Genomic DNA, 9,281 nt, shown 5'->3' on the forward strand with positions numbered 1-9,281 from the left:
GGTTTAGTTTGTATTTTGGGTTATGAAATGGATATGTAGCAAATTATTTAATATAAATTTGTATCTCATTTTCGTAATACTCTTTTCGTCATATTTAATTAGCCATTTATATCTCATAATTGATTATAAAATTAAGCAAGGATTGATTAAAAAAACACATCATATATTTATTTGCCAATGATTTTTTTATTATTATTTTGTTGTTTTTTTAGTAACTCAGCTAGGGTATTGTTGTTATTTAAGCTAACCATTATAAGTGAATCTGATCATAATATCTTTATTATTTAATTATATACAAATATATTTATTGTCAACAAAACAACAAAAATAAGTAAGTTACCATTCTCTCATAAGTATCTTACAATCATAAATATAGACCTCCAAATATCAATCACTATGGCTGACGGATATGAAATGGGTTATGTCGGTGGTCAGAGACACCCACCCGGCACTTACGAGCGCAACTAGGCTCCCAGGCAAAGTAGAGCGAATTCATCGCTCGCCATCGCCTTCGAAGAGCTGCGAGGCAGAATGAACACCAAAAAGCTGGCTGAGGACTCCCGAAGAGTCACCAGACAGTCCAAAGGGCTAGATCCTAATGTTCCTAAGAAGAAACAAGATTGTAATAAATTCTGACCTAAACATAATCCCACTCATATATTATATATCATTTTTAATTATTATAGATGTGATTCCTCCCAAGGATGAACGAGAAGCTCAAAACCAAAAGGCCGGCGAAAAGGCAGAGGAAATCAAAAAGATGGACGAACATAAAATCCCTCTTGAAGAACTATGTTATCGTTTTGGCACCAGTATTTAGAATGGTAAAAAAATATTATTGGCCTTGATTTCATCAAACATTACTTAATCCTTCTTAAATTTATTTACTATTATATATTAGGCCTAACAACTGAAGCTGCAATTCGAAGAAACCAAGAATAAGGAGACAACAAACTCCCCGAGAAGAAGAAAACTCCAGGTTGGATTCGGTTCCTAATTGAGATCAGTAACTGGTTCAGCATCATGCTTTGGGTCGGCTCCATCTTGTGTGTCATCACATACATTATCCAGCCAGAAGGAAATCTGCCAAATCTCTACCTTGGATTTATTCTGATTTTCGTCATCTTGCTCACTGGTACCATTACTTTCATGCAGAGTGCTAAATCCGAAGCCTTGATGGAAGGGTTCAAAAATATGTTACCGTCCGCATCCAAAGTACTCAGAGACGGAAAAATCACCCAGATCGCTGCTGAAAAGCTAGTCAGAGGAGACGTCGTGGAGATCATTTCTGGCGAGAAAGTACCTGCTGATATCCGAATCATCTCTTCAATTGAAATGAAGGTCGATAACTCTGCTCTTACGGGAGAGGTCGAGCCATTGCTGCGTTCCCCCGAGTGCACTCACCCCGAAGAGCCATTTGAGACCAAGAACCTGGCCTTTTTCGGTACGCTCTGTAAATAGGGTCGTGGACGAGGAATCGTAGTTAATATCGCTGAAAAGACTATGCTCGGACAGATCGCCGATCTTGCTTCCACCGGAGGAGGCCAGAAAAGTCCACTCAGAGTTGAGCTGGATCGATTCGTGCTGCTTATCACTGTCATCGCTCTCGTCTTGGGAGTTGTCTTCTTCATGCTCGCTCTTTTCGTTGTGGGTTACAACATCCTCCAGTGTCTCATCTTTGGTATCGGTATATTGGTCGCAAATGTCCCTGAAGGACTCCTGGGCTGCATTACCATTAGTCTTGCCATCACCGCACAACGCCTTTCTGAAAAACAAGTGCTCGTCAAGAACCTCGAAGCCGTCGAAACCCTCGGCTCCACATCTTGCATTTGTTCTGACAAAACCGGCACTCTCACTCAAAATAAGATGACTGTCGAAAATTTGTGGTACGACGGAACAGTTCGCAAGGCCGACAATAAGGAAGTCAAAGGTCCCGCCTTCGAATATGCATATGACGTCGAAGATCCTAGCTTCAGAAGTCTCCAAGACTGTGCAATGATTTGCTCCGAGGCAAAGTTTGATATCACTGCCGAACAAATGAGAACCCCCGGTTTCAAATACTCCACAGCTCCCGTCATTGGTGATGCTTCGGAAACTGCTCTCGTCAAGTTCTACCAGCCCATCGAAGAAATCTCGGTTACTCGTGGCAAATACAAAACTGCCAAAAATACGGACAACTCAGAGTCCAAGATGCCTTTTAACTCGACCAACAAATACGCTCTTTCCATTGTTTACCAAGAAACTGCAGATTCTTACTACTGTGTTTACATCAAGGGAGCTCCCGAGAAGGTCTGGAAATTCTGTGGGAGAATCCTGTACGAAGGAAGGTTCAAAGACGTTGACCAAGCAGAAAACAAAAAATTTGATGCAGTTAACCTCCAGTTCGGTAAAAATGGTGAACGTGTGCTTGGGTTCGCTAAGCTCCACCTCAACAAAGAGAAGTTCCCCAAAGATTTCCAATTCAACACTGCCAATCCCGACCATTTTAACTTCCCTATGGAAAACTTCGTGTTCGTTGGCTTATTATCGCTAATGGACCCTCCCAAAGAAAGCGTGCCTTTCGCCGTGAAGAAGTGCCAGTCTGCTGGTATCAAGGTTATCATGGTCACTGGAGATCAACCCCCCACAGCTGCTGCTATCGCTAAGCAAGTCAACATCATCAACATGAAGACAAATGAGGATTACAAAGAAGAAGGCTATTCTGCCGCAGAAGCCCTCGAGAAAGCTCAGGCAATCGTAATTCACGGAGATATGATTGTCAAAGCATTTGAAGAATCTGAACTAGAGGGAGAAGCTACTTTGTTGAAGTGGGTCACCAAGCCTCAGGTAGTTTTTGCTCGAACAACCCCTGCCCAGAAGCTCCAGATTGTGATGGCTTGTCAAAAAGCTGGAAATATTGTTGGAGTCACAGGTGATGGTGTAAATGATTCACCGGCTATTAAACAAGCAGACATTGGTATATCTATGGGTATCTCCGGTTCTGACGTGTCGAAGGATGCAGCTGATATGGTCCTCTTAAATGATGACTTCGCCTCAATTGTTGACGGAATCGAAGAAGGCCGTAAGATTTTTGATAATCTCAAAAAAACTGTCGTTTATTTATTAACCTCTAATATGACTGAAATTTGGCCCTTCTTGGCTTTGATTGCCATCCAGATCCCATTGCCTCTCTCCAATATCTTCATGTTGTGTATCTGCGTAGGAACTGACATCTACCCTGCATTGTCGTTAGCTTATGAGGAAGCTGAATTCGACATTATGACTCGCAAGCCTCGTAAAATCGACGATCATTTAGTGAGTGCCAAATTGCTTTGCCATGCTTATGGCCAGATGGGAGAAATCGCTACTGCAGCTGGATTCTTTGCTTATTTCACTGTGATGGATGTGTACGGTTTTAAAGCTAAGAACTTGTACGGACTTGTCTCCCGCGCTGCATACAACCCTTATTCTAATACCACATACAATTCTTACTTTGATTTTAATTCAATGGTTGGCAAAAATATTACAAATAATACGCAAATTAATTCTGGCTATTCCAATGGTAATGGGATGAACTGCAGCAATTATACTAAAGTTGAAAACTATCCCAACTGGCTTTCTACCACAAACGGAGCAGTCGATCTGAGGGGCGCATACTTGGAGTGTAATCCAAAGACAGGATTATTTTCTGTTCCAAGTGACCTCGAATGGACTGACTCAATTTGCAAAGATCCGACTAAAAGCAAGATCTCGGGAGACTTCCCGGTCTGTTTCTCGACTGAAGCCTTATTCTATGCCCAGTCTACCTACTTTGTGACTGTGGTTATCGTCCAGTGGTCCAATATCTTCGCCTGCAAATCCCGAAAGGTAAACAATATTAAATTATCTATATTACTAAAAAATATTGAATACGTATTATATGTTTATTAGGCTTCCTTAATTTATTCGGCTCTGAACAAAGACATGTTCTACGGAATCATCGTCGAAACAATTCTTTTCATCTTCTTGCTGTATACACCTGGTGTCAACAAAATCTTCGGTGGAAGGTAAACTAAAATATATTTTAATTCTAAAATATACAACTATTTATTTTTTTATATTTGTAGACCATTAAACTTCTGGTTACTATGTCCTGGAATGCTGTTCTCTTCGTTCCTACTGATTTGGGAAGAGAGTCGCAAATTCTTAATCAACATGAAGAGCAACGGAAAGTATCCGAATTGGTGGGAGCGTCATTTGCTTTGGTGATGACAAATATAAATCATTTATATTTTTATATTTATATGGTAGATCAGAAATTTAACAAAAAAAATATATTTTATATATTTTATATATTTAAATATGTATATAGATTATTATAATTAAATATTTGTGATAATAAAAAATAGTTTTTAATTTAGATTGAACTGAGTTAAAAATTATTAAAAATTTAGTCGTATATACGGATGATCTTTTTAATATTTTTAAACAAAGTTAATTTTTTTGAATGTATATATAAATATTATATTTAGAGCTAGATTTCAAAAAAATATATTTTGATCCAAATATATATACATATATATAGATTATAAATGATTAAATCAATCTATTTTATTTATTTTTTTAAAAAAAAAAGTCTTATAATTTTGAAAAATAAATTATAATATAGGACCCAATATCATTCATAATTTTTCCTATTTTTATTTATTATCAAAAGTGTTTATTTATACCTTATATCTTTAGAAAAATGGAAAAGACAAAAGCCAAAATGCTCCAAACTATTAATTCTTAGAACCAGAAAATCCAGTAAAGACTGGTAAATGCTAAAACTTCATATCCTGTCACAAGTACAAATCCACCACTATCATATCCTCTATACAAAATAATAATTTTGGTAATATTTTTTAATGAGACATTATAGTATAATAGACATTTCAGGAGAACGTACGATAAAATCAACTAGACACCATGTTCAACAACAGGAAGAAAAGACTCGAGGAGATCTCCCAGGAGAATCGAATGATATTCGAAAAAATATATACCCAGAAGTCAGCCTATTCCAAAAATATTATGGCTGAAGAATATCAAAAGACCCAGCAGATCCTCAATCGTATAGTCGAGCACAAGGCCAAAAACAGGAACGAAAATAGACACAACTGGGCGAAGGTCGTAGTCGGACAACAAGAGAGGCTCAAAAGAGGTCAGACGGAAAACACGCAAAGAGCATTATCAACCCAAAGGTCCTGCAGATTCCAGAGCGCATATAGCAACGCTATTTCGACTGTCACAACTCCTAAGAGCAACTTTTTCGGCAAGAATGTTCTCGCAGAGCACGAAGCCTTTTGTGGAAAGATTTTACAGTAAACCCTCCCCAATATCCAAAACACTCCCCCTGTGAACAGCAGACTTTACAATCTAGAAAAGTTTAATACACCTGTCATCTGCCATTATGACGTACCCAAATTTTCTCGTCGTATGGCACAGAGCAACGAGGATAAGCCTACAATGAGAAATAATAATGAAAACCTATTTCCAAAGACAGAAATACTGATCGGAAGCAAAAATGGAGCCAATGGCCAAAATGCAGTGCAAAGATGGACGTCCTAGTTTGTGAAGCCAAAGTTGCAATCGAACAAAATGGCGGACTTTTTTATGATATGATTATTTTGTTTGTTCCTATTACTAATTAACAATACCCATCCTTAATTAATTAAATTTTTACCTGCCAAATCATAATATACATATATATTTCAAAAAATATATTTATACAATATATAAATAACAATATTTTTTTAAATTATTTGTTTAAATAGATTATCTATCTAGAAAAATATATCTATAAATCTGTCTCAAAAGGATACGAAAAACAATAATAATACAATATAAAAAGGCAACTCTAATCTACCAAAATGAAAAGCGGATATCTTAAGATCACCCCATGCGCATTCCACCCAGACTAGCTGATCACTAACTTCTGCAAGACGAGCGAGTGCTTGCTGCCGATGTGTCCCAAGTGCATCCGAGTGCACAGCGATGAACATGACGAAGCACTAACTAAGCCTCAATTCGATACGTACATAATAACTCCATTTTCACAATTTTTTACCAAAATATTTATTACGTTCAACCGTGGATAGAGAGAGAAAGAGAGAGAGAGATATATTATTATTATTATATAATATAATTTTTACATTTTTTTTTTAATTTTTCAAATTTAAAACTAATAAAAAATAAAAATAAAAATCCAGAATCTAGAACATCACTATAGGCATCGAAAATCATTATTATCATCTGGATCGCCTACTACAAAATTCAGTTGAATAGCTCTATGAAATCCAAAACCACAAGAAAAGGAACGAGTCTTCAATCCGCAAGAAGATGCTCGAGGTGCGTTAAAAGCTGATTCACGACTTTTAGAAATCTCTCATCGCAGCCGAGGAGCAGCTGATGCGCCATATCTTTTCATACGACGAGCAGCTAATCTCGGAGCTCCAGCAAATCGACGAATGCATAGCCCAGTTCCAACGCTCAGTTGCGCAGAATCTGAACGAGATCCACAGCGATCGGTGCCTAAAGAACATAATAAACTTCTTCGCGCAGGATTACCAAGAAGTATCCAACAACGAGGTTCAGGAGATCGGAAATCGACTGCAGACAGTATCGGAGAAGGATATTGTTTTGGTGCTGAATGACCGAGAAGCTGGGAAGAAAATAACTTAAGCTGTGGTCGAGGCGATGGAGTTCAATATCCGCCATTCCAGAAATAATAATAATAGTCATAGTAATAATAGTAATAGTAATAACACTAATAACAATAACAATAATGGTGGAAACAACGCGGAGGGCTCTGTCAAGAAGATCGGCAATATTGTGGCTAAGGGACAACCAGAAAACACTGCAAACCAGTATGGTTTTAATACTCCCACCCAAATATGACTGAATATATATGGATCATTGGTTTTTCATATGTTATTTTTCTTTATAGCAACAGTGTTTTATAAATAGATATGGACAGTTTTCAGTTTTTCTCACTTAATTTTTTTTCAATTGTTGTTACCATATATTATTATTCATGTCGATCTTTTAAAGAAGTATGGCATCCAAACTGCAAATATAATAGCACTGACCCAACCAAGACTTGCTTAAAGTGTTCTCTCAGACTTTTTTTGCTTATTGGCTGTTTCCTCGCCAGCCTCTGGTTTCAGTACAGGATACACTAGCCCTACTTCCCTAATTAATCTTTCCATTTATTACAGAGGATGGGGACTGCCGACCCCCCGAGAATACGTCCTCAGAAAGCGGGTCACTGCTATTCTCCTATTTATAATCTCCGATAGCTCATTTTTTCGGGCCAAGAGATACGAAAAGCAGACATACATACAGTCCCTGCAGAAAGAATCTGTGTGGGTGGTGTAGGGTTATATTAGATCCACATACTTTTTAAACTTTCTAAGATTCTCTTACTTAATCTGATCATTTTTTTCCTCTTTGATGCCATGTTAGTTCTCCAGGGCGGATTTAGTTCTTGAGTATTTTAGATATTAGTGGAATCTCTGCAGTGGGCTCACGAAAAGCCAATAGAGACTTGTGGCGTTGGCATTATCTTTGCCTTATTGGATGCTGATGATGGATTTGCAGCGGTCCAAAACAGCCAGCCGATCCACATAGGTGATTAGATCTTGGGTGTTGTAAAGACTGAGACATAGTTTTTATAGTCTATGAGGTTCTTCCAAGACGTGTTTCTTATTAACAAGAACTACAGGGAGATAGGAGTTATTTAGTTTTTAGTAAGGCATTTCCCGGACTTGAAATTGGGGGAGTTGTTGATGAGACGGCGGCAGTCTTCTTTTGGCGATGTAGACGAGCAATTATTATTGGAAAGATGGTTGCGTATGTTGTTGTCTGTACAGCGTTATCGACGTCATAGGCTCTAGACTAATCAAACTGTGAAGCCCTTCTTCAGGGAGAGCCTGGTTTTATTGAATCATTATTTTTTATATGTATTTATGTTTGTCTCCTGAAATATTATTATTTTAATTGTGATAAAATAAGGGTAAGCTAACTTAAAAAAATATAAGTTAAAAAGATGAAAAAAAGAAGTTTATTTCTAAAATATATAAATATTTTTTTAGTCGTTTGATTGATCTATTATTTTTTAAATTAAGGAAATACTTTTTCGGTAAATTAACTCCAAACTACATCCGTAAAATTATTACTTTGGCGTTGAATGATGATATGAAGACTCTAAAAAATTAATCCCAAAAATAACCTTTTAAATACAAAAACACACACAAAAAATCCTTCCTATTTTAACAAAAAATATATCAGAGAGGCTGCAGACATATGATATCGACTTCAACAAATCCCATCTACTTTTTATGATAGCTATTAAATCTCTTAGGTATGGGAAACTGAACTGTATTGATGATTACGAGTTTCCGATGAAGCCTATCTGCCGTCTTCTTAATAAAGTCTCGGGTGCTGGTTTTATGAAAAGAGTAGACTGCCCCATCGCTGATTGAAACAGCGTATTCCAGGAACTTAATATCTATGCCTTAGATTTTGGTGCCGAAGGGAGGGTTCGTCACCACAATATCAAACAGTTTAGTGCATCCTTTGAGATTATTAAGATCTGCTAACACCAGGTCAAAACTAGGCTCTTCAAGTTTTTCATGGATGGTTGATGCAGTGATATCGAGATATTTGGCATCTATTTAATATCCGACTCCATAGGATGCGCCGAGGAAGAGCAGCCCACTGAGAAAAGTGCCTGTGCCGACTCCGAGGTCAGCAACGAACAAGCCATCGAGATTGTGAACTTGAGCAATGTGGTGAAGGAGGGTTGCTGCAATGTCTGGAGGAGTCTTATGCTGTTCGAGGTGCCATTTCTTTGATTATCCTTGCTCGAAGCCCTAAATGTCTTCTAGAAAAGACGTTATATGTTTTAGTTTGGGTACGGCTCTGCGCATCATTAATATGTATTAAGCTTATGATTATGATTATTATTTATTTTATTATTTTTACTATACTTATTTGTTAAATTTTACATAAAAAATATTATATAGAGTGTCTTTTTTTAATTGTGTATTGAATTTTGAGTATAATTAATATAATTCCTATAATTGAATGTAATTAAAGCTAACATGAGTAAGGGGTTGGGGTTGGGGTTGGGGTTGGGGTTGGGGTTGGGGTTGGGGTTGGGGTTGGGGTTGGGGTTGGGGTTGGGGTTGGGGTTGGGGTTGGGGTTGGGGTTGGGGTTGGGGTTGGGGTTGGGGTTGGGGTTGGGGTTGGGGTTGGGGTTGGGGTTGGGGTTGGGGTTGGGA

At 37.7% G+C, this 9,281-nt stretch overlaps 1 pseudogene across 1 annotated transcript; it reads left to right on the forward strand.

Moving 5' to 3' along the window:
- Positions 1 to 299: 299 nt before the first annotated feature.
- LOC148298981 (sodium/potassium-transporting ATPase subunit alpha-2-like) lies at positions 300 to 4,295 on the forward strand (annotated as a pseudogene). Its single transcript, XR_015839129.1, has 6 exons — positions 300 to 331; positions 377 to 622; positions 687 to 824; positions 902 to 3,846; positions 3,910 to 4,025; positions 4,086 to 4,295. The product of XR_015839129.1 is annotated as a sodium/potassium-transporting ATPase subunit alpha-2-like (transcript).
- The last annotated feature ends 4,986 nt before the right edge of the window (positions 4,296 to 9,281 follow it).

This window comes from Brachycentrus maculatus, unplaced genomic scaffold (genome assembly GCF_059751285.1).
Source record: "Brachycentrus maculatus isolate JH-2025_06_01 unplaced genomic scaffold, ASM5975128v1 h1tg001456l, whole genome shotgun sequence".
Classification (NCBI taxonomy): Eukaryota; Metazoa; Arthropoda; class Insecta; order Trichoptera; family Brachycentridae; genus Brachycentrus; species Brachycentrus maculatus.